This window comes from Camelus bactrianus, chromosome 7, assembly GCF_048773025.1.
Source record: "Camelus bactrianus isolate YW-2024 breed Bactrian camel chromosome 7, ASM4877302v1, whole genome shotgun sequence".
Classification (NCBI taxonomy): domain Eukaryota; kingdom Metazoa; phylum Chordata; class Mammalia; order Artiodactyla; family Camelidae; genus Camelus; species Camelus bactrianus.
The window spans coordinates 54,390,026-54,417,921 of NC_133545.1; the positions used below are offsets into that span (position 1 = coordinate 54,390,026).

A 27,896-nucleotide genomic window follows, 5' to 3' on the forward strand; every position below is an offset into this window, starting at 1 on the left:
AGGGAAGTTTAACTGAAACCCACAAAGACGGCTCTGGGGAATTCCAAAGGAAAATGGTAAATTATTTTGTTTGAACAAAAATGCCTCTGAGTAGAGGCAACAAGTCCGTCTTCACTCCAGATGATTCACAGCTCTGTCATCAACAGAGCGGCCAGAAGGATCCATTTAAAATACAAGTCACATCATGTACCTTGTCTGCTCCCAGCTATTCACTAGCGTCCCTTCTCATTCAGGGTAAACCCTGAGTTCTTTCTGGCCCATAAGGCCTTTTGCTCACACTTACTGTTCTGCCCGATCCCCCGCCCTGCTCCTCCGCCTCACTGGCCTCCCTGCTCCTCCTGGAACATTGGAAGCAGGATGGGGGCCTTTGCTTTCCTGCTTCCTCTAAGTTGCTCCCCCAGGTTTCAGGGGCTCACATCCACCCCTCCTCCAGATCTTGCTCTTCCCAGTGAGACCAGCCCTGATCTGCCTGCCCTCCACACTCAGCATCCCTGCCTCCCTGCCCCGCTTTATTTCCCGCCACGGCACTTACCACCCATAGATGTGACATGCCATGCGTTTCACTTTCTCCAACTACAGTGCAAAGGACCTAGGGATGGGGAGTTATTCTGTCTGGCCTTTGCTGCAACCTCAGCACCTAGAAGAATTCTTGGCAAACAGATGCCCGGTAAACACTTGTACCCGTGAATTAATGAGAACCACAGATCACAAATGCTTCAGGGATATCAGAAAACATAGCTAATAGTTGTGCTAATTCTCAAATATCTAATTCCAATTTCAGTGTCTCCCTTGACTTCCCGGCCACATTTTTGCCAGCCTACTGCCATTTCATCTTGGTTTTCTCCTCTCTTAAACTTCAGATTTTCCAATAAAACCATTTTTCCAGCCAAATTTTATCTTCTGTACCCATGAGTCCCCTTCCAAACTTATGCATAAGAGAATTCTGTTCATTATTTCTTCATATAATTTCTCATATCCATGTCTTCTTTTCTCTTCTCATCAGTCCAGTCCAGGCTATCATCACCTCCACCCAGCCTATTTCTACAGATTTAGTATCTACGCACTCATTTAATACCTACCCTAATGTCTCCCTGCACCGACCCAGTAAAGTTGATGACCTGCTTCCCCCAACACAGCTACTCTGATCCTAGGTACACACTGAATAGAAATGCATGTAGCTGAATACAAGATTGAGCGCATCTTCCAAAAGTACTACTTATTTTGTCGCATGCTGTATCTCTTTAAACACAAGCCTTCTACCAATTATCCCCAACTCGATGGCTCTTTTTTTTAAGCCTCTGCTCTTGCCAGCATATCGTGACTCCTTGTCAAAGGAAATTGTGTGTACCTCCATCTGCTTCTTACTCAGAAAACTGATGACATCTCTTCCACTTACCACTCAGCTAAACCCCAACTAACTTCCAAAGCCCTGCTAAGGACCCATCTCCTCTTGGAAATATAACATCCCCACAAATGTGCAGCAAATACACCCAGTATGTTAGGTACTCTGCCAGGCACGACACTCGATACAGATTAGATTTTTCAACAGACAGAATCCCTCTCCTTGAGATACTGTAAAATTCAGGAAAAGGTGCATATGCATGGATTTTCTATGAATGTCTGTAGTGAATATCACCTGTGTTAACAATTCAGCTGTTGTACAATTAAAAGTATTGTCATTTATCAGTTCATTTTTTCATTCATTTAATAAATATTTATGGAATCCTTACTATATGCCTGGCACTGTTGTAGATGCTGAAGGTACAGTTTAAACAAAATAGATTCTCTTCTCAAGAAACTCACGGTCTAGTTGGTGGACTGTTGATTGAAATAATATCACACAATGTGAGAGTTGTGAGTTAAGTTTTATTTGTAGCAAAATGAGGACTATAGCCCGGGAGATGGCATCTCAGATAGTTTTGAGGAACTGCTCCAAAAAGGCAGGGGAAAACTCAGTATTAAATATGATTTCAGTGAAGGGGACACTGTCGTGCAGTCAAGCACACATGTAGGCAGAGGCTGCTGCTAGTCATGAGGAACAGATGTCACCGTTCATGGTTTTAGTGCTTTTCTAGATATGAGGAGACACAAGAATTAGGGCTCATAAAATCTTCTCCTGAAAACATCTAACTCTCTGAAGGCCTATTCTGCCAGTTTTCCCAGAGCACAGAACACCTCATTCTTGACCTCCAACCTGAACGCCTTTCAGGGAATGTTGATGGTCAGTGACTGCAGTGGCTCATGATTTAATCCAAGCAGAGGCAGACAGCAAGTGCCAATTTTTAGTTGGCAGGAAACAGCCAAGAAACAATAAATAAACGCATCATTTGTATAAATTGTATGAGCATGTGCACGTTGGTGATAAGTACTAGGGGGAAAGATAAAGCAGGGAAAGAAAACTAGGTGGTTATAGACATTTTATATTAGCGTGTCAAAAGATTCCTTGTTAATCACCCATTTTTTTTTTTTAAATGAACACTGACAGAACTGAGCCATGGTGACATCTTGAGAGAAGAAACTCAGACAATGGAAGAGCAAATGCAAAACAAAAACGAAAACAAAAACAAAAATGGCCGAAGCAAGAGTATATACATGGTTTTCACAAGATGCCAGTGTGCATGGGCAGGGTGAGGAACCGGGGAGGGAACTGAGAGAGCCAGGTAAGGGATTAATCACGTTTTCATCCTGCCTCCCCAGCTCCCAGGTAAAGTTCTTTGAGGACTGAACTGTCTTACACATGCATGTTAAATCTTCCATGGAACGCGATGTGCGATCTTGCACAGAGTAGACATTTAATAACATAACAATGACAAGGTGTTGCCATTTATAGACAAAGAAATTTGCTGTGACTATCTTGATGTTCCACAAATTCAAAAAGTTATGCTCACAGTCTGCCAGAGTTCCCTGCAAATTACTGTATCATTCTTCTCTTTTTTTTTTTTTTAATTATACTTAGGCTTTTTAAAATAATTCTTAATTAACCCTTACTATTTCATTTTTTTCAATTAATCAAGAATTACAATTTTTTTCCTTCTTCAGACACACCGTTTGCAACTCCAGCTGTCTTGCAGCGCAAATATTAGTATGCAGTCAGTCATCCATTAAACAGACATGGATTGAACAGAGGTACTTTTCTAGGCATTGAGCTGCAAAGACAGGCTTGAAATTCCAGCTCAGACACTGAAATTCGGGAGACCTGTCTGATTTGTAGTCCCTTTACCAGCTGGGAGGCCACATTTATGAAAGAAGGATAAGAATAATAACAAACTTATAGAACTCTTGCAAGGATTAAGAAAATTTATATAAAATACTTATAAACCTGTACCATAGTAAAGGCTCAATAAATACTAATTTAAAAATAATTCTAAAGTAATTATATATTTAATATGGTTAATTTTACTCATATAAAAAAGAATAAGATGAGCAAGTTAAACTTCACTCTCCATTCCTATCCCAGCTCCTGAGCTTTGTTCCCAGGTGTATTTTTACCTGAATGTTGACCCAGTGCCTATAGCCAATGAATCCAGAACAGAACTTTCCTCTTGCTTTGATCCAGTCTCCAGTATTTCCATCATTACCCCTCCATCTGTAAAGCACTCACAATGGAAACAAGATACAGAAATAGCTTCCTAAATGGTCTTTCTGCGTCTGGCCTTCTTCCTTTCCAGTGTGTACAGTACATCATCCAGCATTAGCCATTTTTATTATTATTTGTTGCATGAATAAAGAAGGAAAGCAAGTGATATGTTAGAAATGTTAAGCTGGCATGGAAAATAAAATTCTGCCACTTGTGAAAAAACATGGACGAACCTGAAGGACATTATGTCAAGTGAAATAAGCCAGACACAGGAAGACAAATGCCCGGCGATCTCACTCACATGTAGAATCTAAGAAAGCTGAACTCAGAACCAGAGGGTAGAACAGTGGTTGCAACGGTCAGAGGGCGGGGAGGACATTTGTCAAAGGGTACACACTTTCAATTATAAGTTCTGGGGATATCACGTACAGCATGATGACTATAGCTAATAATACTGTATTGCATACTTGAAATTTGCTATGATCTTAAGTATTTTCAGCACAAAAAGTGAGACGTGACGCAATGAATGTGTTAATGAAATCGATTGTAGTAATCATTTCATATTACAGTGTATATATGTATATCAAATCATCAAGTTATACACCATTTTTTATGCCCACACAATTTTTACTTGTTCAAAAAAAAAAAAAAGTCAGGCTGGCAAGCTCGCTGGGTTCATAATTATTAAATGTGCAGAATTTTCTCTCTCCTGGTTTCTCTGAGTCTCACTCTTGGAACGAGCTCCTCTGAAGCCAGTCTGCACACACTTGCCTAGAGTGAACGTAATTAGCTGCCGCTGGCAGGTCGCAGGGCTGCAGTGAGACCGGCGAGAAGCTGCTAAGCCAGTCTCCCTCCCCAGGGCTATGCTGGGAAGGTTTTACTTTAGATTTTCTCCACCTTCTCCTTTAGAGACTTTTCCTTTCCTTTATTACTGACAACTAAAACCATCGCTAAAATTTTTTATCTGCCTTTTGCCACTTATTTAGGGATTTTATAAAGTTTACAAGTCTGATTTGGAAAGTTCAGGTTACCAAGTTTAATATTCAGACAACTGTTTCCAAAATCTCAGGCAAGAAGCACAGTGGAAATAATTCCAAAACATTCTGAAGTCAAAAGCTCCTAAGCTGCCCATTCACAACTAAAATAGGCCACTGCTGCCTTAAATGTTCTGGACTTTTCTGTTTGTTTCACCTAATAGTGAATAAACGTAGGACGAATTGGGGCATACGACATCACTGAGACAATGAATATTAATTTTTCATTTATTATGTTTGACTTAGTTTTTCTGTTTAGCCAAAAAAAAGTCTATTACCAAGAGGAGTAACTTGAAAAAGTCTTGAGAACTATGCTGGGGTTTGTTTGCTTGTTTGGTTTTGTTTTTCAAGTTTTTTCCATGGGGGGAGATAATTAGATATATTTACTTAATTATTTTCTATTGGAGGTACAGAGGAGTGAACCCAGGACCTCGTGCGAAGCACTCCACCACTTGAGCTATTCCCCCACCCCGCCCAAGAACTATGCTGTTTTGAATTAATTTGTAAACTCTACTTGAATTGTTATTTAATAAAATTGTAAGTTAATTAATTACCCTGTTGCGGTTTTGTGGGTTTTAATAGAGGAAGCAATATGAAGAAGATGCTGTCTCCATAATTTACTCTTTCTATATGTGATGAAAGCAACTTTTTTCCTTAAGAATGAATGACTAGGCAGAAGGGTATAGCTCAGTGGTAGAGTATGTGCTCAGCATGCGTGAGGTCCTGGGTTCAATCCCCCGCACTGCCATCTACAAATAAATAAATAAATAAACCTAATTACTTCTCCCCTCAAAAATAAAAAATTTTTTTTAAAAGAATGAATGTTCAAAGCCATATAACTATATAAAATATTTATTTTAGCTGTTAACTGACATTATTTCAGTCAACATGTTAAAATTTTATTAATAGGCCCTCCTTCCCTTTTTCCTAAAGTAAAAATATGTCAAATGCTTACTTGAGGAATTAATTCTGCTTTATTGTTACTTAGCTGTGAGTCTTTTGATTGCATTCTGCTTATAGCACTGGCCTATTTCCCTACTACCCTGCAGAGCATAGTATATGGCGCTTAAAATCCAAGAACTTTTTTTTTTCAATATGAAAAGCTCTATCTTTAACAAGTAGCTTTAAAAGAAGATATTGGTCCTAAAAAAAAAAAAAATGCTCTAGAATGGGGAATGGTAATCACTCTCCTTATTTCGCTTATACACAAAACATTTATTGCCAATTTTATCAGAAATATCCTCTAGATATTTTTTATTTGGAAAAGCACTTGTTTTCTCACCAATAGTACAGCAGAGGGTTCTGTTGTTAAATATTTCTTGATTTTGTTTTGTTTTCTGTTTAGGTGTGTTCTTACATTTCAACTGCATGAAAGATTTTCAAAATTTAAGACGGGACTCCAGCTACAAGTAGCAAAAGCAAAATGAGACAAATGAGCTTACATCAAACTAAAAAGCTCCCGCGCAGCAAAGGAAACAATCAGAGCGAAAAGGCAGAGTGCAGAACAGAAAACATTTGCAAATCATTTATCTAATAAATGGCTGGTATCAAAATATATAAGAAACTCCTACAACTCAATAGCAAAAATGATAAATAACCTGATTTAAAAATGAACCAAAGACTTGAATAGACATTTCTCCAAAGACAACATCCAAATGGCCAATAAGTATATGAAAAAAAATCAGCACCACTAATCATCAGGGAAATGCAAGTCAGAACTTCAACACGTTATCATCTCAGACCTGTTAGAATAGCTATTGTCAAAAAAAAAGAACAGAGACACAAGTGTTGGTGAGGATGTGAAGAAATTGGAAAACTTACTCACTGTTGGTAGGAATTCAAAATGAGGCAGCTGCTGTGAAAAGTATGGAGGTTCCTCAAAAAATTGGACATAGAACATCCTTACGGTTCAGCAATTCCACTTTTGGATGTTTATCCAAAAAACACCTAAACAAAACAAAAAGCAGAAATCAAAGAGAAGTTAACCCTCCCATGTTCATGTAGCACTAGTCTCAACAGCCAAGAATGTGGATGCAACCTCTATGTCCATTGACAGATGAATGGATTAAGAAAATGCAGTAAATACATACAATGGATTATTACTCAGCCTTTAAAAAGGAAGAAACCTTGCCATGTTAGAAAACATGGATGCACCTTAAGGACATCATGCAAAGTGAATTGTCAGTTAACAGAAGAACACCACATACTGTTCAACTTCCCATGAGGTATGTAAAATAGACTCAGAGAAGAAGAAAATGGGTTGTACCAATTTTTCTCAAAATTTTCTACCAAAGCAGAGTAGTCATAATAGCAAAGAAGAGAATGGTGGTTGCCAGGGGCTGGGGTGGAAAGGATAATGTTGCTAAATGTTTGAAATTTCACTTATTGAGGATGAATAAGTTCTAGAGATTCGACGTACAGTACCACACCTAGAACAAGACTGTACTGCAGACTGAGTAATATATTAGGAGGATAGCTCTCATTTTAAGTGTTTTGACCAACATAGTTCCAAAAAATGATTTAAGAGGCGGAACAATAAAAAATAAAGACAGGGTCCAGCGCATTTCTTTCCCCACAACCCTCCTCCCTTCCCTAACCATAGAAAATGTCTGAAAAGTTTGAGAAAATGGAGAAGGAGAAGTCACAACTCTCTCTAAAGTGGAAACAGCAAGCAATGTGTTGTATCCATTTTTTTCAATTTTTTTTTTTTTTTTACTACAGCAGAGTATTCCAAAGATCAGTGGAAGAGATTAAATATAACCACAGGGTGCTGCACGGTCCCCTCTGAAGCAGACTGTTCTAGAGCTGGAAATTTATTTTGTTGCTTTCAAGTGAATGTGGGTTATACATTCTGTGTCCTGTGCCACAGTCTGTATAAATGTAGGTGATGTAGACAGATGTAACTTGACCTGCCTCATTTAACAACTGTTCAGTTTTCAGATTTACAATCCTCGAAAAGTTGCACCATGTTTGACAGAACGGCTTGACGTTTTTCCCCTCTATGATGACTTTCCCCCCAAAACGCACTAAATCAGGACACTAGTTCTAGGATATGGCTTTGGGCAAACATTCAGTTAACCTGTCACCTCAGGTTCTGGTCAGAATATTGAAATAGGAAGTAGGTCCCAAGACTAAGTGAACCCCAAAGGCTTTTCTTTGGACACATACACCAAACGACAGGAACAAAATGCCAGCCCATGCGTTTCTGTACAGGTGCTTTTCCCACCTGTTTTGAAGCACTGACCATTTTAGGCTTGATTTTGCCCTAAAGGCCTTTTTCTCTTTTACTTCAATCAGTGAAGGAGAATGAATTCAAGTCTAAATACCTCAAGAACAGTGACTAAACACTCATATCTCATTGTGCCTTAAACTGATCATCTTTACAAGTATCTAATTGTTAAAGGCTAAAAATTGAAGAGGGGAATTCCTGTGTGAAACTTAATCTTCAGAATCATATGGCCTCTGTTTTAGCAAAACAATATAAAAATAAAAAATGCATTCTGAACCAGAGCTCAGAGCTCAACTCTCTCAGCTTAATTTGTGCACAGTCCTATGCTGGGAGAGAAAGGAGTTTGGTGTCCTTTCAAAGGAGGCTCTGCTGAAAGCCCAGTGGGCAGGCAGAACTACCCTTGTCCTCCTCAGTGCCTTTATCACTCCAGCTAGTGCTACTTGAGATCTCCTATCACACTTGGCCCAGTTCTCTACAGTCCTGGCCATCCTACTAGACACTTGGGCTCCTCGTGACTAGGCTGGTTGTGTCAATTTGTTGTGTTGTTTCTTATCCAACTGTGACCATCTCAAACGGTGTTTTTGGCATCAAGGCTACAAGAAACAGTGACTGAATTAAAATGCGTTAACTGCAAATTAACTGACGCAGTGAGAGATGTGTCCCTTTCCCAGGTTAACGTATCATTATTCCCAGGTAACGTAAGAACCAAGCTAAGGTCTTTATCTGCGTTGTTTCTGTTTGCCCTCACAAATTTCCCCTGGAGGCACCACTACTGCTCCCATTGGATAGATTGGTATAGAAGCCAGACGTGTTAAGAACATGCTCGAGTTCACTCAAATTCTGGTATGCAACATTAGCACACCTGTATTACTAACAATTACACTGTCAAACTCTTCTACATCTGCCAGCTCACAGCCCACTGTCTGCTCTGAGCTTGGGATGTGAAATTGAAAGCCAGGTTATCCTCATCTCTCTCCCACTGCACTCTATTTCACTGTGTTATTTTTTTAAATAGAAGTACAGTCAGTTACAATGTGTCAATTTCTGGTGTACAGCATAATGTCCCAGTCATGCATATATATACATATATCTGTTTTTATATTCTTTTTCATTAAAGGTTATTACAAGATATTGAATATAGTTCCCTTTGCTATAAAGAAATTTGTTTTTTTAATCTATTTTTATATATAGTGCTTAATATTCAGAAATCTCAAACTCCCAAATTTATCCCTTCCCACCTCCTTTCCCCCAGTAACCATAAGATTGTTTATTATGTTTGCCAGTTTGTTTCTGTTTTGTAGATGATTTCATTAGTGTCCTCTTTCTTTCCTTTTTTTTTTTTTAAGATGCCACATATGAGTGCTATCATACGACATTTTTCTTGCTCTTTCTGGCGTATTTCACTTAGAATGATGATCTCTAGGTCCGTCCATATTGCTGCAAATGGCATTATTTTATTCTTTTTTATGGCTGAGTGGTATTCCATTGTATAAATAAACCACAATTTTATCCAGTCATCTGTTGATGGACATTTAGGTTGCTTTCATGGCACTGTGTTATTTTTAACTCAGAAAAGACATAGGGTGTCCAGATATATGAAGAGCATTATGATCAACATTCCAAAGTGACAAAGTGAATCTATGACATAACAACAAAAGAATAAGTACATGTAGGAAGCCTGGGCCTCTGTATATATGTGAGAAAACATCCCTTGCAGAATTAGCCATCCTTAATCAGGAAAGCCCTTCTCCAGGGAGGGAGATTCCTAAACCATATGGTTAATGGGAGAGAGGGATACCGCAGCTGGAGACCTGAGAGGGGCTGGACATGCCCTGTTCTAGGTGTAGCTTGGGGAAAACATAATGGGGTCAAGAGTCCAAGTTCCTTCTAGAAAACATCCCATAAATCACTTGGTAGGAAAGCATAGGTAACCTTTACATCAGCCTGGGGCATATTTTCTTCGTGAACACGATGGCGTCTGGAACAATGAACAGATGTTCCCCACCCAGTGCTGCTTAACAACATTCTTGCTACCGGGGAATACCCCAGATATTAAGGGCTCAGCAGAGAATATTCTCTGCCTCGCCTAGTCATTCCAAAAGGCCACTCACGTCTGAAATTAGAAATAAAAAGGCTGAAGCACTTCAAAGAAGACAAATTCCACTGATATTCTTATTTCCCCATGGGGAAAAAAAAAATAGTATTTAAGCGTGGCAGCTGCACCAGATTCCAAAACGGGCCACATGTTTTGTGACAGCTGCTGACACAAGCAATTTCCTCAGATTAACTCCTCCAGTATATTTCATAGAGAAGTAGCAGAAGGAGCCACGTCTTCCCCAGCAGACAGAATTTTAAGTAAAAAGATGGTCCCATTTTTTTTCTCAACGTGTATATAGAATAACAACAACAACAAACCCTGCTAATGTATTTAAATAACTTGCAGAATGTGAATAAAGGACAGAGTAAAAGAGAAGTGTTGAGAAATTACCTAAAACGTTTTCCTGGGTTGTCATAACAATAGAATAATTTGGGCTCTTAAGCACTATATAAAACTCCACCTCTGAGAATCCAGCCTGACATCCATGGCACTCTGAGGCTTATTAATTCACTTCCCCAGATCCAGTCCTTCCCGCTCTTAACTCATACCGCTCCAGCATGAAGAAACAGACAAAATTATCAATTTGATTGAATTTTTTAAAGTGTTTTAAATCTTTTAAAAAGTACTCAATAGCTTTCTGAAATACATGCAAATATTGGATATGATTTTAGGAGATTCTTTCTGCTCTCGTAGATTAAAAACAAACTAGTATAATGAAGGAAAAAAATGGTACTACTCTCCAGAGAAGAAAAGCACAGATGCCCAAAGGGGATAGAGGCATGTTTGCCAAAAATGTGAAGCTCTGAAGCACATCTTCCCGGAAGAAGACAACAGAAGTTCTTTGTAGCCCAGGCATCCTGCCCTGGAAATGGTCCAAGTACATTCAGGTGGTGACCTCCTTAGAATCAGCCTTTTCCTTTTCTATGCCAGGGATGATCCTAACTTCTATTGGACGGCAATAGACTGAGAAAGCACCATTGTCCTCCCTGCTCTGGTTTTATCTCCACGCTTCTGCAGAACCGTTTTTCTAAGAAAGTAAGTAGTCACTCTTGGTTAGTGACACCACGGAGATGCGACTTCAGTCAATGCTGGAAATTGTCTTAATCGCTTTATCCTGTATGTTTTCCACATGCATCCTGACTTCCCATATTTTATATCAATTTCAACATAGAGCACTATTCTGAGATGGTTGGATTATAACAAACTTCAATCCCAAATTTTCTCCAAGAAAAATGTGTCCCTGTTTAACACTTAATGACATTTAGTACTGAGTGACACCTCCAATGATACACCTAACCTTTTTTTTTTTTTAATGGATAAGAAGGAACAACATATCAAATGTAAAAATTTGGCTGAAACTTATGTTGCCTAAATCTTATATTAGATCTCCTTCATACCTTGCTCTCTTATTTTGAATGCTGACCTGTTAAAAAGAAATCATATCCAGAAATATGTATGGAGATGTGTATCCTAGTAAGAATTAATTACAAATAAGTACTTTAATTAGAATTAATCAAGGACTATCTTGGATGAAGGGGAACAATAAAATGTGATCTTTGGCAATAAGCAAACTGAGCTGGAAAATGTGCAGTCCTAGTTACTAAAACACCCATTGTGTGTGATGTACAGACAGCTTGAAGGGAATCTGGCTATCATCTCCAGACGTGTGTGGAGGCAACACAATACAGAAACCTAGGTTCATTCCATATCAGAATTCCAGAGTTGAAGACTTTCTTAGAGACCGTCTGGTTCAGCTGCCAGTCCTCTGTCTGAATCCCTTTTCTAGCATCTCTTTCGTGGTGTTACACATCACATATTTGAATTAATCCACTAGAATAATTTTTACTTGCAAGAAATAAAAACCCAACAAAACAGCTTAAATAAAAATACTTTATTGGTTCATATACCTAAATTTCAGAAGTAGGCTGGATTTCAAGGAAGGCTTGCTTAATCCAGGGGCAAAACAAGACCACCACCCTCCCATCTACGTCTCTATTTGGTACTCCATGGTGTCAAACCCTCCTACAGGTTAAATTCCTCTTATTGTGAGCAAAGAACCAACAGTCCCCAGGGCAACAGGCTGCCATCTTCACGTCAAGGAGGAACTCTGTCCTGTCAGTCGAAGCAAAGCCCCAAGCTTGCTCCAAGGGAAAGTGAGGGAGAGAGAGGATAGGACCATGACACTGCACGCTCGTGACAGGGATCTGTCACTTTCCAATATTGTCCCTTATATCTTCGGGCGTATCTAAGATTCAGAAGGTTTAACAGCTATTCAAACATCATATGTAAAGTCCTAAATACTAACTCTGACCACTTGAATTTTTAAGAGCAAAGCATTAAAATAGTCATACCTATATTAAATTGTCATCACCCCAGAAGAAGAGTTCTCTTAAGTGAGAACTATGACATATTACATACTACTGTTTTTAACCAAGGGGGCATCACTAAAAAGACGAGGACACTGTTGGGTAAATGGTGGCTGAGTTAGTACAATATTTTATATAGCTCGCTGCTATTTGAGCTGATAATAAAGCTGCAGCTGACACTTGTAATTTGGAAGCTAACAGCCCAGTTTTTAGTAATGGGGTAACAGATATGTCTTTTAAAATGTACACGCTCGCATAATATCCAGAGAATGTCACATCTGTGCATGTGTATAGTTCCCACATACCAAACAGAGGTAACTCAGACCACCTAAGTTATTTACACATTCTTATTTTACTTATGACTCTAGTGTTACCAGAAAATATTATGCTTTCATTTGTTGCCTTGCCAACCAAGGATTTCTTTTCAAGACCTGTGAAGCTAGGCCACATCCCAGATAATTTGAAAACCAGGAAAACTGAATCCTCCACCTCCCCTTTAGTCTTTAGATCTTCTCAGACAAAATTGTCTGCCTGATTTATATATTTGTGACTTTAAGCTGAAGCTCTGTTCACATGACTCCCTTTCTTATCCAGGTCCTCTTTCTCAGATGGACTGTATAAGGAAGTGCCAGGAGAAATACGACTGTTTGGGGAGGAAAAAAATCAGCTAAAAAACTGTTCTTTTAAAAAACTTGAACTCTTTAGAGATATTCTTTACTGTAGAATTATAAATGATAAAGCCATGGCCGCTTGTAAGTTTCTGAAAACCGTATCTTTTATTTTTATTGTAGCCCCAACGACAAGCACCAGGTAGGTCTTAATGCGTGTTAGACAAAGAAGTGTCCCAATCTATTGGCATATTTTTCCTGTTAATTTTCACAGATTTCCTCTACCAAATGTTCTAAAGGAAAACAATGGTTTGATAATTTTAAATTATTTTTGTTTTTCAAACTCAAATGCCAAGTGGATGAAATAAAAGAATACCTGGTTAATTATTTCCAATTCTTTCCTGCTGCCATGAATCTCATAAAAACAAGCACTGGAGAGCGGAGCTGGAGACGATGACAAATGTGCTCTTTGTGGCAGATTTGGGGACATCTTTAAACGATTCTTTAGAAATGTCATCTAAGCTCAGCCAGATACTGTCCCTACACACTTGGTGGCATTGCTTTCGCACAGCAGCGTCTGACGCTTTCTATCATTTGCTTCATATTCCTCCATGTTCTACAGCACAGGAAACAAATGGACTGTATCCAGAGGCTGGGAGACTTACTGCCATATCAAGAAACAACCATGCTCAGAATGAGAAGACCTCTCAACCCAGACCAGTCTTTGATTTTGACAAGTCTAAGGTGACAAAGATTAGTCCAAGGCTTATTAAATGTTTTCAAAGCCCCTTCTAGTTCTAGAATTATATCATCTAATATATGGCCAATATTGATAAATGTTTTGACATATAAAATGATTTAAAACCATCTTGAGTAAATCCACTAATTCACTGTTCAGCCATCCAACTGTGAAACTCTAGTAAATTACAGTACAAAAATTTTTCTTCTTTACTATCTTGAACCATTCAATGAACCACTTTATAAATTATAGTAGCTATCTCATACTAATAACAATGTTTGACTACACGGATGAATGTTCATTTTCATTTCGCTTAAAATAAAACCAGACTTTTGTTGTCAATTACACCTCTACCTTTCGTACATGTGTATGAATAAACTCACTTGATAACAGAGTTACGAAAGACATTAAAAACTTGCCTGAACACCATTCCATCTTCCATTCCCCTTTGTAAAATCATAGAATGCATCATTATCAAAAGTGTAAAGCTTCCTTGTGTGAATAAATAATACCTTTAGACAGTGCCAACCGAACAGTCATCCTGTGAATGTAATTCGCAAGAGTGACCTAGACTTTCTTGGAGAGGAGGTAGGAGAGCCTAAATTAGAAAATGAATTTTTATAAAGCAAGCTCATACAGGCTTACTAAAGAAAAATGTTTCACACAGATGGTATTCCTCGTAAAGCCTTATCTTGCATGGAGAAGTAAGAAGTCTGGAGTTCGGGGGCTTGAAGACTAACAGTGTGAGTGATGCCACCTGTCATTTAACTGCTGGGCTCTGAACATCACCAGCAAGCTCATTCTCATGGCTGTGCACCTTTGCAAACTTCGAACTTGTTTGGGCCAACAAACTGGGTTTGTACTTGCAGTCCTATAGAAATCCTGTTATAGAAAAACAAGTTTGTCTGGCCACTGAGCGGTTTAAAGACAAGACAGAATCTCTTTGTAGTCAGTACACAATTATGAAGCTGCGTTGTTCAGAAAGAACACTTGAACATCAGCGTCTCCTGAACTTTTTTTTTTAGGAGTATTTTATGTTCAGTCAACTTGTTACTGCTGTGTTCAAGTAGATGAGACATGTAGATGAACACATGCAGAATAGGAGCTGATTGAGACAGAGCGCTCTGAGAGGAGATAAAATTGAGATAATGTGGACTAAATCAAGTCCTTCGGAGATTTTCACATGCTAATCCTAAATGAAGCAAGCAACCCACAGAAAGTCATTTAAGGTATCGCACTTTTTTTCCCTCAGATGCAAAGAGTACATTGTATTGAGTCAGTGTGCTCCCCCCCATAGACCTCTATCAACGCTGATTCATAGTCACTAACTGTGCCAACAGGACACTAAGTTCCCTTCTAGTCCATTTTACATAGCTCTCTTCATAACATACTTACACAAGTTTCTTATCTGATTTTTTTCATGTCTGTGTAAGCATTTTTATGTCTTATCATCTTCATAATTGTCACTGTTATGAGTACAAAATGTTTTATTCAGTTAAATGGATTTACCATTGGTTCTTTCCAGTTATTTCTGGTACTATGCTACAGATAGCATTTCCTTGCATGCAAATTTTTCCAATTCTAAATTTGTTCCCTTAAAATGAGTGCAGAAAAGACAGTCTCTTCAGTAAGCAGTAGTGAGAAATCTGGACAGCTCTATGTAAAACAACGAGATTGGAACATTTCTATGTCTTTGTACAGCAAGCGAAATCACCAACAAAAAGACAACCTATGGAATGGGAGAAAATGTTTGCAAATGGTGTAATCTACAAGGTATTAATATCCAAAATATATAAATAGCTCACGCAACTCAATATTGAAGAGACAACCCAATAAAAAAAATGGGCCCAAGACCTGAATAGACATTTTCCCAAAGACATACAGATGGCTAACAGGCTTGTGGAAAGATGCTCCACATTGCTAATTATTAGAAAAATGCAAATCAAAACCACAAGGAGATACTACCTCACATCTCAAAGTCATCAAAAAGTCTACAAATAACAAATGTTGGAGAGGGTGTGGAGAAGAGGGAACACTGGTACACTGTTGGTGGGAATGTAAATTGGTGCAGCCACTATGAAAAACAGTATGAAAGTTTCCCTAAAAACTAAAAATAGAATTATCATATAATTCAGCAATTCCATCCATTCCTGGCTATATAATGAGGAAAAACGAAGACACTAATTTGAAAAGACATATGTACCCCAATATTCATAGCTGCATTGTTTATAGTAGCCAAGATCTGAAGGCAATCCAAGTGTCCCTCAACAAATGAATGAATAAAATGATGTGATATATACACACAGACACACAGGAATATTACTAGTCATAAAAGATGAAATTCTGCCATTTGCACTATCATGGATGGACCCAGAGAATATTATGCTTAGTGAAATTAGAGAAAGACAAATACTGTACGATATTGTTGTATGTGGAATCTAAAAGAATACAATAAAAAATATGTATCGCAAATCAAGACAGGCTCACGGATATAGAAAACAATTTAGCGGTTACCAGTGGGGAGAGGGTACTGAGGACGGGAAAGAAGGGAATATGGGATTAAGAGACATAAACTACTATGTATAAAATACATAAGCAACAAGGATGTCTCGTACAGCACAGGAAATTATAGCCAATATTTTATAATAACTTTTAATGGTATATTATCTAAAAATACTGAACACTATGTTGTCCACCTGAAACTAATATTGTAAATCAACTGTATTTCTTTAAAAAATAAAATTTAATTTAAAAAAGAAAGTAGACATTATTCCAGAACACGCCACAAACTTATTCAGTCATGGACTAGTCACTCTGCTTCAGTCTTATCATACCTATGGAGTGAGCTACTTATATTCAAATGAAAGGTACTGTTAAAGTGCCGTGACATTCCAAAGGAAAACATGTTTTTTAAGAATTATATTTTGTTATTATATTTTATTAATAGCGATTTAATTCAGGGGCACTCGATCTGGATCTTAAAAATAAGAAGCAAGTAATTGGACCCTGATTTTAATTAGCATCCGAAGCTTATTTTTGAAGCCCAGCAACAAATTCAGAAAAAAGGAGTCATTTAAAAAATACTTAATACTTCTTTGAATTTTTCCTTAAATATTTTAAAGAGTTTTAAATTCCGTCTACAATTTACTTTCTCTCAGTAAATAAAGTCCCTTTACACTTATGAGCCAGATACAGTGCTTCTTATATTAACATTTTGGATAGAATTTAAAATAACTGTCACTTAGTTTATGATAACATATTAAATTCTATTTGTTTCCAAATGCCCAATGGCATTCAATGTAAGTTCAACAGAAATATGGATATTTGAAAAGATGAAAAGCCAAAAAAAGTTCCATGTATGTTTTTTATTAAAGAGATGACATTTAGAGCAGTATTATATAAATGCAAAACTCTAAGACCAAATCAAATATCCATAGATAGGGCCATGGATAAGTATACACTGGTAACATTCATGCAAAACAGTTCCCTAGGACAGTGAAAGTGAGTGAACTGCAGCCTTTCATTTCACATAGAAGGATCTTTATAATGTTTTAAAAAATCACGTAGCAAAAAAACCATAGTGCTACTCTAATTTTCAAACAAATTACAAGTCTGAATAACACTGACGTGAAACTGTCAAGAAAACAAGGATGATTAAGTTCTGTAGGATGATGCTAAGGTGGAGAGAGAAAAGACAGACACACTGGAGATGCAACGTTCCCTTCAACAGGTTTCTGAGTTAGTACTGTGCTACACGCTTATATGAACACGGTGTGTTATTTTAAATATATTTGTCATGTTTAACTTCAAAAAATGCAAGCTCTAATAAGATCTTTTATGTCTGCAAAACAAGGGAGTTTTAAAGGATTATTTTAGGACTAATAGCTACATAAATAATCACTATATTAAACTAATAGACTAGAATAAACTATAAACTAATAACTAGAATAACTAAATAAAAATTTGGAAAGAAAATTTAGAAATATATTTTGAATAACAAACCAAATATACTTCAGCTATACTAAGAAGTTGAAAAAAATTTTAGGGGATGAATTTACAGAAATGTATAGAATGTTTATAGTATATAGGAACAAATATTTGTTATATCAGCAAGAGAAGAAACTGCATAAAGACATCACTGACAGATTAAAATGTTAATATTTTAAACATCTGTACTGTTATAAAAAGTAAAGTTATTAACAAAATATTTCAACAAACGAGGCAAAACTTAAAGGCAAGTTAAGAGTTCCTTAATTTAAAATAATTCTTAACAACTATTAAATAAGTGGAGAATCTTACAGCAACATATAATTTTTTAGGAGAGACCTACAAGATTGGTGATTGCTTCTTTCTTCAATTTACTACTTCTGGGTTTTAACTTTCCCAAGGCTACTTGCTTTCTAATAGAATTAAAACTAAAGAACCACACTGGGAGTAAGAAGACATAATTTCTGCATTATCTCATTTACACAGCTTCAGAGTTCATCCACCCATTAAGGAGGGAAGTCAGTAAATACTGCCCGTTCTTGCCACCAATGCCAGGAGAAAGCAGCCCTATCATTTTGCATAATGTTATGTTTACGTCTCTTCCATTTATCTTGGCAAGAGAGAATACTCTTGTGAAGGGGGATGACCACAAAGATCACTTCAAGTCCCTGACATATTAAAAAAGACTCTGTCCATAGTTACGTCCTTAAATTGGATTAACCAAAAGAAGAAATCACAGTAGTGTTTTATTTCATTATCTCATGGATTATCCTAGCATAAAACCATTGCTTTGTCCTTCAGAGGAAAAGTTAAATTACAGTGATCGTGCAGAATGAGCCACCAAATTATACCTCAGAATTCGGAACTCCCCAGGAAAAAAAGTTAGCCTTAGGTAAAAAGATAAAATTATGAAATTCTTATTGAATAAAATTTAAAATTAAAATATAAATTAACATTAATCACAAATAAACACATTTTGTTTCTCTAAGATTATCAATAGTGGTATTTACAATGTAGAAAAAAATGTATCTTCATGATTGATAAATTATATATCAATTCATATTTCACTAATGTATGTACAGAACACATTGAAATATGAAATATTTTATAGATTAATTTTATTTTAATGCCATATCAACATTTCTTTGAATGTAGTACACTCCATGCTATTAAATTATTCCTGATAATATCCACATCTACAGTTACCCTATTTGAGTAATTGGAAGAGATGAATTCACATGCAATTGATCTAAGTCATCCAGGAAAGTATTATTATATCAGTGTTGATGTTCAGTGAAACGAATTAGGCGATCTCGCATTTATCTGTAAATGAAGGAGATGCTACAGGGGAAAACTTCCCGTACATTTTTATTTTTATATTGTTTCTCTCTCATTGCCAAGCACAAGTTATTGTTATTCTGCATGCCCTAGAAGTGAATGTATAGGTGCACATGAATTTATTATGGCTGGGGTGGGTGGACCGGCAAGGAGACAGGTGGAAGGATCAGGGTGGAATAGTGAGGCTCACGATGACAGAGGATATAGTCAAGAGTCAATAGGTCAGTTGTGGAATATTCCTGGGGAGATAAAGCTTGAGTTTTGACAGTAAAGATCCATTTATTATTGATAATATTTTAATATATTATATTAATAATATTTATTGGTAATAAATTAATACCACTTTATTCTTTTCATACATTGACCAAGGATAGACCAGGCAAGAAGTTAGCATGAGGAATGCAAGAGGGAAGATGCTGAAAGTTTAATACACTTTAGCAAGTGCATGTGAACAAGCAAGCGAAAGTTGGTGACAGAGAACCCGTGTATAGATTAGACTTTACAACACCTACAGGAGGAGAAGTCATCTGCACAACAAAGGTAAAGCGCAGGAGGAGTAGGCTTCAGCAAGAGGGAAAAAATATTGTATAAAAGTGGAGGCAAAACAGAGCGGATTTTAGAATAGTAAAGAAAGTTTGGAACAGCAGAAAGGAGTTTATCAGAGAGGGGACCTTGGGAGGAAATCGGCGAACCGAGACAAAGATTCTGGCACACGGATACAGAAGGGAGGATTTGGGAGCAAGTACTGAAGTGAGGGGTTGAGCTTTAGGACAAACAAATATCCTACTGAATCATAAATTGAGAACCAATCAAAATAGCAAGCATAAAGGTAACATTCAGATTGTAAGGCTATAACTCCTTAAACACACCTCCTGTCCATGTTAAGATTATTCCTGGAGACAATAATGAATATGTAGGAATTTGGGAGTATCGTCAGATCCTAGGGTGGGGCAGAAAAGCCCACTAGGTACAGCTCAGCAGGAACTAAAGGTAGGTCTTGAGAATCAGATAGATATAGATCATTTCTCCTAATACAAGGACAAGAAAAGTTCATTCGTTTATCCACTATGCCCCTTATTCTGTGAATGGTTAAGACTTTCTAAAAGACCAGCCAGTGACACATAAGAAAACTCACAACGGAATGCGATCAATGCTTTGTTAGAATGAGTGCGTGTAGGAAGGGCAACTGACCACCAGAGAAAGTGTCTCTGAAGAGACAATGTTGGTGCAGCTGGTGTAAGTTAGGAAAGGAGTTAGGTAAGGCAGGTAGGGATTCAGCTACGGTACAAATATGTGAAAGTATAGCAAAATTATGGAGCTAAAATGCAGTGTGGGGTTAAGTTTTTTTTTTTTAATTTGTGAGGTTGAATTCTAATCCTCCTTCCTCACGTGATGTCATCCACAGCAACAAGCAACTGATTGTATGATTGTAGAGATGTCACTTTGTTACTCTCTGTCCAGGTACTCTTATTGGCTAAATGGGCATAATGTCTGCCACACGTATCTAATAGAACTTTTTAAGGCTCAAGATCAAAACACACGTGAAACACCATAAACACGAAGCTATTTTTAAAAGGCTGCCTGATATCTAGATATAGATACACAGAGAACTGCAAAATAAAGTAGTTCAACATGCCTTTCATTATATCCTCCCCGCCAAAGATAGTGGATGAAGGGGAAATCTAAGGCAACCTGTTTCTAGGAATGTCCAAAATGAGGGTATAAAAGTCTTAGAATTACTCAGATGGCAGCTATTTGGCTATTTCTGCCCCCTGAGGACTTGGAATACATCTGCACTCATATGTCTTATGATTCTTATTCCAAGTCCAATTCTCTCTTCAAGGTTTAGGTTAATTATTGCTTGGACCAGAGCAACATAGAAAAGCAAACCAATCTCGATGAAGAAATCAAAACAAGTTGTTGTTTACATAATTAACATCATGTCTGCCTTGAAATTTACATAGGGTTTAATTACTTGCCAAGCACTTTCTCCTACATTAATTCACTTATTCCCTGCATCCACCCTTTAAGGTAGTGAGGACAGGTGTCATTAGTCCCATTTTAAAGGTGAACACATCAGAACATGCTTAAGTGACTTATGCAAGGTCAAACTGTGGTGAGGACTAAAACTCCTTTTTTTTTATTAGAAATTCAAGGGTTACGGCCAGCATTCTATCTAAAGACTACCTAAATCCTGGAAGAAGCCATGTACCTGTCTAAATCACCACATTCCTTTCTAAGCTCACTTAAATTTCTGCAGTCCTTTATTAGATAAGTAATTCACTTTAAAATAGTTAAAACGGATTTTTTTTTGCAAATACCACTTAGCATTTGTAAATCAACAATGGTCACTGTGTCGTTCTGAAAGCTAACTTTTTTTTTTAAGGCTAATTTTTAAAAGAAGAGTATTTCATTTGTCTTGTGTTTCACCAACCCAACTTAATTTAACATACAGGTATAGAGAAAGAGACGGATTTGGATCTTGGCCGATACTTTGTACTGTATTATAAAAGCTGAAGAGAACAAGGGACCAAACATTTTATTCAAATCTGTCTATCATAGATCCAAAGTGGATAAGAATTTACATCCTTGTTGACATATTTATAACCATATTTTCTAAAACACTTAAGTGCCTTGGAAAGTAGAACTACTATAATAACAGCTTGGAAAGCTTTTATCTGAATCTTTTAGTCTCCTTATCCGTGTCCTGAGCAGATAAGGTCACTCTGGCATCTGGAACAGCCCTGCAGGGATGAAGGAGGGCAGACCTGGTGCCTCTTGAGGTGTCGAGATTTTGGTCGTACGTGAGCAGATGACTCTCATTTTAGATTGTTCTTAAAAGAACCCACGGGCAAATAACTCGCAGAGTTAGACAAAGGTATTTGAAGCCAGGTTCGTGTAGGATGACTGTACAGACTCGCTCAGCTCCTGGCTGTGTCTGCACGTGTCCTTCACTAAGTATGTGGCTCAGCCCGAAGGGGAGTCAGTTCTGCTTGTGCAACTTAGGCTGTTTATACCTTTCTGTTCAACAAAAGGGTTGTTTGTTGTTTAACTCTGCCTGTTCATACAAGTCAAGGACAGGTATCTTCTCTAACTCATAAACCTAGCAGGAAAAAAAATGAAATCGCAATATCCAAAGGTAGCCATTGATTTGCGATCTTGTGTTTTCATGTAACTCTGGGTTGCTTTTTTATTTATCAGATTGTGAAGTTGATTTCAAAAACATGTTTTTCTAGAAAGCAGCAATGTATTCAAAAGATATTGGTGCATCCCCCAGTCATATTTATGTTGTGTTTTTCAAGTATTCAAGATATTTTGAACTATTAATAATGTCCATTAAAGAAATTTTAGAAATTTAAGTAGAGGAAAAAAATCACCTGACTCCTAGCATTCATACCCAGTCAGGCTGACAGTGTATTTAATTTTATTTTATTTTAGGTACCAAATTACTTTATTTGAAGGAATGGTACTAAGGAAAGAACACTAAGTAGATGTTTTGGTACAACTTATAGAAAAGGTAAAGGTAACCCAAACATGCATGCACTGCCTTGGTGACCAGGGAGGTCACTCCTGTGGCTCCAGGAAGCCAGCCTAAGGCTTAGCTCTCATAATCACTGTTTCCCAGGGTGAGCTTGTCAAGGAGATACTCCGCCATGCCAGATTCAGGGGCCCCCGTCTTGCGCAAGTTGGTTACAGGGTCACCCAGTTCTTTGATGGATTTCACCTGCTCGTTCAGGTAATGCCTCTCAAGGAAGTCACACGAGTGGGGGTCATTTTTGTCAGTGGCCAGTTTGTGCAATTCCAGTAGTGACGGATTCACACTTTTTTCCAAGCGTAGCGCACATTCCATTGCATTCAGCCCATTCTCCCAGTCGTCATGGTCTGCTTGCTTGATATCCTGAAGGAAGATTCGGCCACCTTGTTGGTTCTGCAGCTTCATCAGTTTCTCAGCATGTTCCCCCTCCTCATGAGATTGGTGAAGAAAGTACTTGGCAAAGTTCTTCAAACCCACATCATCACGGTCAAAGTAGTGTGACATGGGCGGGTAGACGTAGGAGGCGCACAGCTCCAGGTTGATCTGGCGCTTGATGGCAGCCTCCGAGGCCTGGTGGTGGTGCTGGCGCACCTGCGAGGCTTACGCGGTCGTCACAGCGGGTGGCCGAGAAGAGGCGGCGGCGGCGGCAGCGGGTACCTCGGGGCGGTCGGAGGGCGCTGTGAAGAGGTGGCGAGCGCTGGCTCTGCGTGGCCGGCGGGGGCGGGGGACGAGCGCCGGGCTCCGTCCAAGCACTGCTGAAGCAGGAAACCGCGGCGACTCTCCGCGAAGACTGTCCAGGCTGCCATTTTAGAACTTTTGGCTTCCAGACTATTCCCTCCTTATTTTCCATACAGATGAATTCATTTCCTCATTCGTTTACTGCAATAAAAACTGCATTAGGCACATAACACAGGGTGGTACTCTGGGATGCTGGAGATGTAACAAGCACGATTCCTATTCACACAGGGAACTAGCTTGTGGGAGGCAGAGATTTGTGCATTAGAACTTACCATACAGTTTGGCAAGTGCCAGAGTAGGAAAACTACAGGACATTGTGGGAGCACACAGGCAGAGTCTGAGGCTTCCTCCTAAGGGGACAGCAAATGTGAACGACAGAGACAAGGGAGGACATGATTTTAGAAAACTGAAAATAAATTCAGCATGACTAGACTGTAGAGGTTAACTGGGCAAACTGTAACAGAAATGACTGGGAAAAAATCACTGTGCCAGATCTTTTTTTATCATCATGTAGCTAGGCAAATAGTTATCGAGCATCTGCCTTGTGTCCCCAGGATACATTAATGAGCAAAATGCCAGCCCGGTTCCTGCCCTCAGAGATCTCTGGAGGTCAGAAACGTGTTGAGTATTATCACAGGAGAGCAAACAACATTGCTGCAATACACGGCCAATCCCAAACCTAGTTTAAGGGGTAAGCGAGTATCTCACAGGAAAACTGGCAAATAACCCAACCTTAAAGAGTGAGCCAGATGTCACCAGATAATGGGAACAAGGAGTGAGAAGTCAAAAGAAGAAAGAAATATCCAGAGCCTTCTGAACCATGTTAAGGAGTTTAGGTTTCAACGTAAGAGTTTCAGGATTTTAAGGAAAGGTATTATACCCTCAAATTTTCCTTTGGGCAAGAACTGTGATGCAGAGATTGGATTAGAGGAATAAGACCTTAGACAGAGAAACGAAAGATGGGGTGGTTGCATTGGTGCAAATGCAGAATGGCAGTACCGTGAACTAGGGCAGTGCAGTGGGTTGGTCAGACTGAAGAACTATCCAGTAGATAGAATCAACAGAACATGTAACTAACAACCTGTGCACAGAAAGAAGAAAACCTAAGGGTTAAACTCACCCTGATTAAAGACAATGTCTTGGGCAAATGGTTGGACAATTCCAAAAGAGAAAACCAAAGTGATAAACTGGTCTGGAGAGGAAGACGGGTAGTTCAGTTTGATGCATGCTACTGTTGAGGTGTTTTGTTTTTGTTTTTGTTTTTTTTGAGACATTCAAGTGAAGTTGTACAGTGTTATGCTATAATTATTAAAAATAGGCATAATATGGACACCACCAATATTGAATTCTATTGCATCTCCAGGAAAAAAAAAAATTGTCCTGCTTTCTTGTGAGGTTCACCTATGTTAATCCATGCAGCTGTGGTTCATTACTTTTCACTACTGAATGGTATTCCATTGTGTGTTGGGGGAGCAGCTATGTGTACATACATACATCTGTGTTGGTCTGAGTATTTGCTATTGAAATAAATAGTGTTATAAAAGACTCCTTCATCTGTGGAGTCAACCAACCACATATGGAAATTCCACAGATGAGCAAAGCTGACTGCACTGTGTCATTTTATTTAAAGGACTGGAGCATCTGCCAATTTTACTATCTGAGGAGGAGTCCTGGGATGAATCCCACACAAATACCAAGGGACGGACGACTGTACCCCCTTCATTGTGTGAATGCTTCTCTAGAGTCCACAAGTGGAATAGGTTGGGCCATTTAGTGTGTGTGTCTTCAACTTTGCTAAGTGTGGTCCAATTTTACTCCAAAGGCTGCTAATTTACCTCTTCATCTGAACTGTTTGAGAGCTTCCTTTGCTCCACACACTCAAAAATTGTTATTCTCAGAATTTAAAATTTTTCATCAATTTGGTATGTAAGAAATAATGGTTTTAATACACATTTTTCTGATTACCTCTGTCAAACAGTATCTTGCAAAGTTAAAATTTAATGCAAAAACCTGCAAGGGTATGATATCCACTAATCTCTTTTGCATAACAGGAGAAGAGTTGAACACATTACACACAATTCTACATTGCTTAACAGAGAAAATTTAGGTACTTGTGTTCCTGATGCAAGAGACTAAGAATTGTACATTCTGTAGGATCAAGTCTTGGAGACTGTTGCTTCCATTTCACGGATAATTTTTTTTGGTCTAGAATTCTACAAAAGTATTTTAGAAATATAAAATAAGATTACTTATCTGTACACCTATTCTGTGTGTGGGTCAAATTCTGAAAAATATTAGCCAAAGCAAGAGAAATCTACATAACATGAAAATTTGGCATCAATGTTCACAGAACTACTTTCTTTTAAAAAAAACTGCATCTAGTAAGTAGGGGGTTTTGTCTATTTGTTTATTTTCTTGAATCACTTGGATTATTCTCACAGGTCATCCTCTTCTTTTTCTGCCTAGAGAAAAGGAGTCTGATGACCTAAATGTAAAGCTCTCTCTTTCTCTCTGTTCGCAGGTGGACTATTCATTTTGAAAAATAACCACATGTTTTGGTTTGTGCATTGACACAGTTCCACCGTTCATCTAAGTTCTTTAGATTTATGAAATAACTCTGTTGACAGGCCTAACATGGGATTCTTCTCAACACCAACCCTCAGCTTCAGGTGCTCTTGGGTTCACTTTTTCTTATTAACAAATCTCCCGCAAGTGCCCAACATTCACATGCTAATGGATAGCTACTCTACAAGAATATTGTCTATAGCTTGACACCTATATATATGGTATATTTAAACACATAGTATGTTTGTACTAAAGGTTGTCCAGTGAAATACAGGTATGTAAGTATACTTTGTTATTCTTATTTTCTATATTCTACATTTTCCAGTATTGCTATATTCCATACATGCTGCATGCAATTCAGTTGAGCAGTCCTCCTTATAAATATTTTACCAGCAAGATGAGCTTCCTATGTAACTCTGTTATAAATTTCCTATGCACCATTGATCGGGTAAGTATTCCCAGAGCTTATTCGGAAAAAACCTACCACCTCTTCAGATGTTTACAATGTTTAAAATGATGCCAACAACTTTTCCTATGTGAAAACTGGAATAATCCCCAAATCAGCCTGCACTTTGCTCGGGAATCACATCAAAATTGACATAGCTGTCAACTCTCACCACTCAGAGAGGATGCTTTGCAGAACAAAGCCAACCAGACTAGTTGCTGCCACTTAACCACTCAGCTAACCATTAAACCAAGGGCTGGAGCTCTGACAATGTCCCTGCCAAACTTTTTCTTACTTGAAATCCAATACGTTTATTTATATTATACTTCCAGGTAATGTGTGTGAACGCACACAGGCACACACCAATTTTTCCCACTCATTTTTTCAGGACTGTTTATTCAGGTAATTTGAAGCAAACAAAACCTCTGCTAACTGGTTCTCTGAGCCAAGCTAGTTCTACCACTGCTTGGTTCCCAAATTAAATTCAGTTATAAATACAGCTTATGTTATTTTACATTTTTTTATACTGATTTAAAATTTACATTTTCAGGTTCTTTTACACCATGTTCTGATCATGTAATTCTCCTGACACACACAGGAACTCTCTCTCTACTTGCAGCCCCAGATAACTCATGTCTGCAAATAGTGTACTGGCCGTACTGCACAAACCATCTTCAAATTTAGATGGTCCTACACGTGCAATAAATGATACTCATCAACTTAAGAAAATGAACCTCAAGAATGAATTATATCTGCATGGCAGAAAACTCTGGTTAGAGTTCATTTTAGGAGAAAAACATGAAGACAATATGTCATATTGTCAACCATGGAAAATGTTGAAGAAAACACTCATTTGTTGTCACCTATTTTAAAACTGTACGGCTATAGAGATTAGCATGCCATGCAGATTTCATGAACCTCTGTATTTTATGTTTTTTTTTTTAAGTACTGGAGGGTGTTTTCAAAATTAAACCCAAAACAACTAGGAAAACATGTTTGGCCTTGTAGTATAATTTGGTTCATTGTGTTAATGCGGTGATATATACAATGATCAAATTGAAACAAATATAATGAGAAAGGGATGGGGGAGAGCCTTATATATTACCATAGATAGTCATACGTCTATATTAGATGCTTATCATTTCTTAATGCTGTTAATCCTGGACAAGGAAACTGTGTTGGAGTTAGTATAATGCTGGCATAGATAAATCCACTTTTATTTTGTTTCTCTCTACAGATGCAACCTGGCATCTAGCAAAGCAAGATTTTGCCCAGGAAACCTTACACAGACACCTACGAGGTCTCTTTCTGCAAAGGTTTTTGCTTGAGCAGCACGACCCCCAATTCTCTTTTTAATTCAGTCCAGGATCATTGCCATTGAAGCCTTTCCTCTGGTAATTTAACACTGGCCTTCTCTGTGCTTGTGCTTTAATGGTATTTAACAGTAATAGAAATGAATTTTTTTAATTATTTTTTCTTGTAAAAAAATTTTTAGTTAAAATTTCCTTCTTTTATACACAAAGAAAGATGGAGAAAGTTTCAGTGACTGCACTAAAATGACCTGATCAGAGCTCACTTTTCTTTTTTGCATCCAATCCTTGTCTCATAATGTGCTGCTGTTTGTCTTTAAATAGAGC

The 27,896-nt window shown here is 38.0% G+C and overlaps 1 long non-coding RNA gene and 1 pseudogene across 2 annotated transcripts in view; both read right to left on the bottom strand.

Moving 5' to 3' along the window:
- Positions 1-27,896, bottom strand: part of LOC123613725 (uncharacterized) — a 1,048,954-nt gene that overhangs the window by 869,130 nt on the left and 151,928 nt on the right. The window contains exon 4 of one of the 2 annotated variants that reach the window (XR_012508401.1): positions 6,437-6,558. This is a non-coding gene — a long non-coding RNA (uncharacterized LOC123613725). Of the gene's footprint in view, positions 1-6,432; positions 6,559-27,896 lie in introns of both variants that reach the window. The other variant, XR_012508400.1, reaches the window with a different exon arrangement.
- LOC105083049 (ferritin heavy chain pseudogene) lies at positions 22,408-23,339 on the bottom strand (annotated as a pseudogene).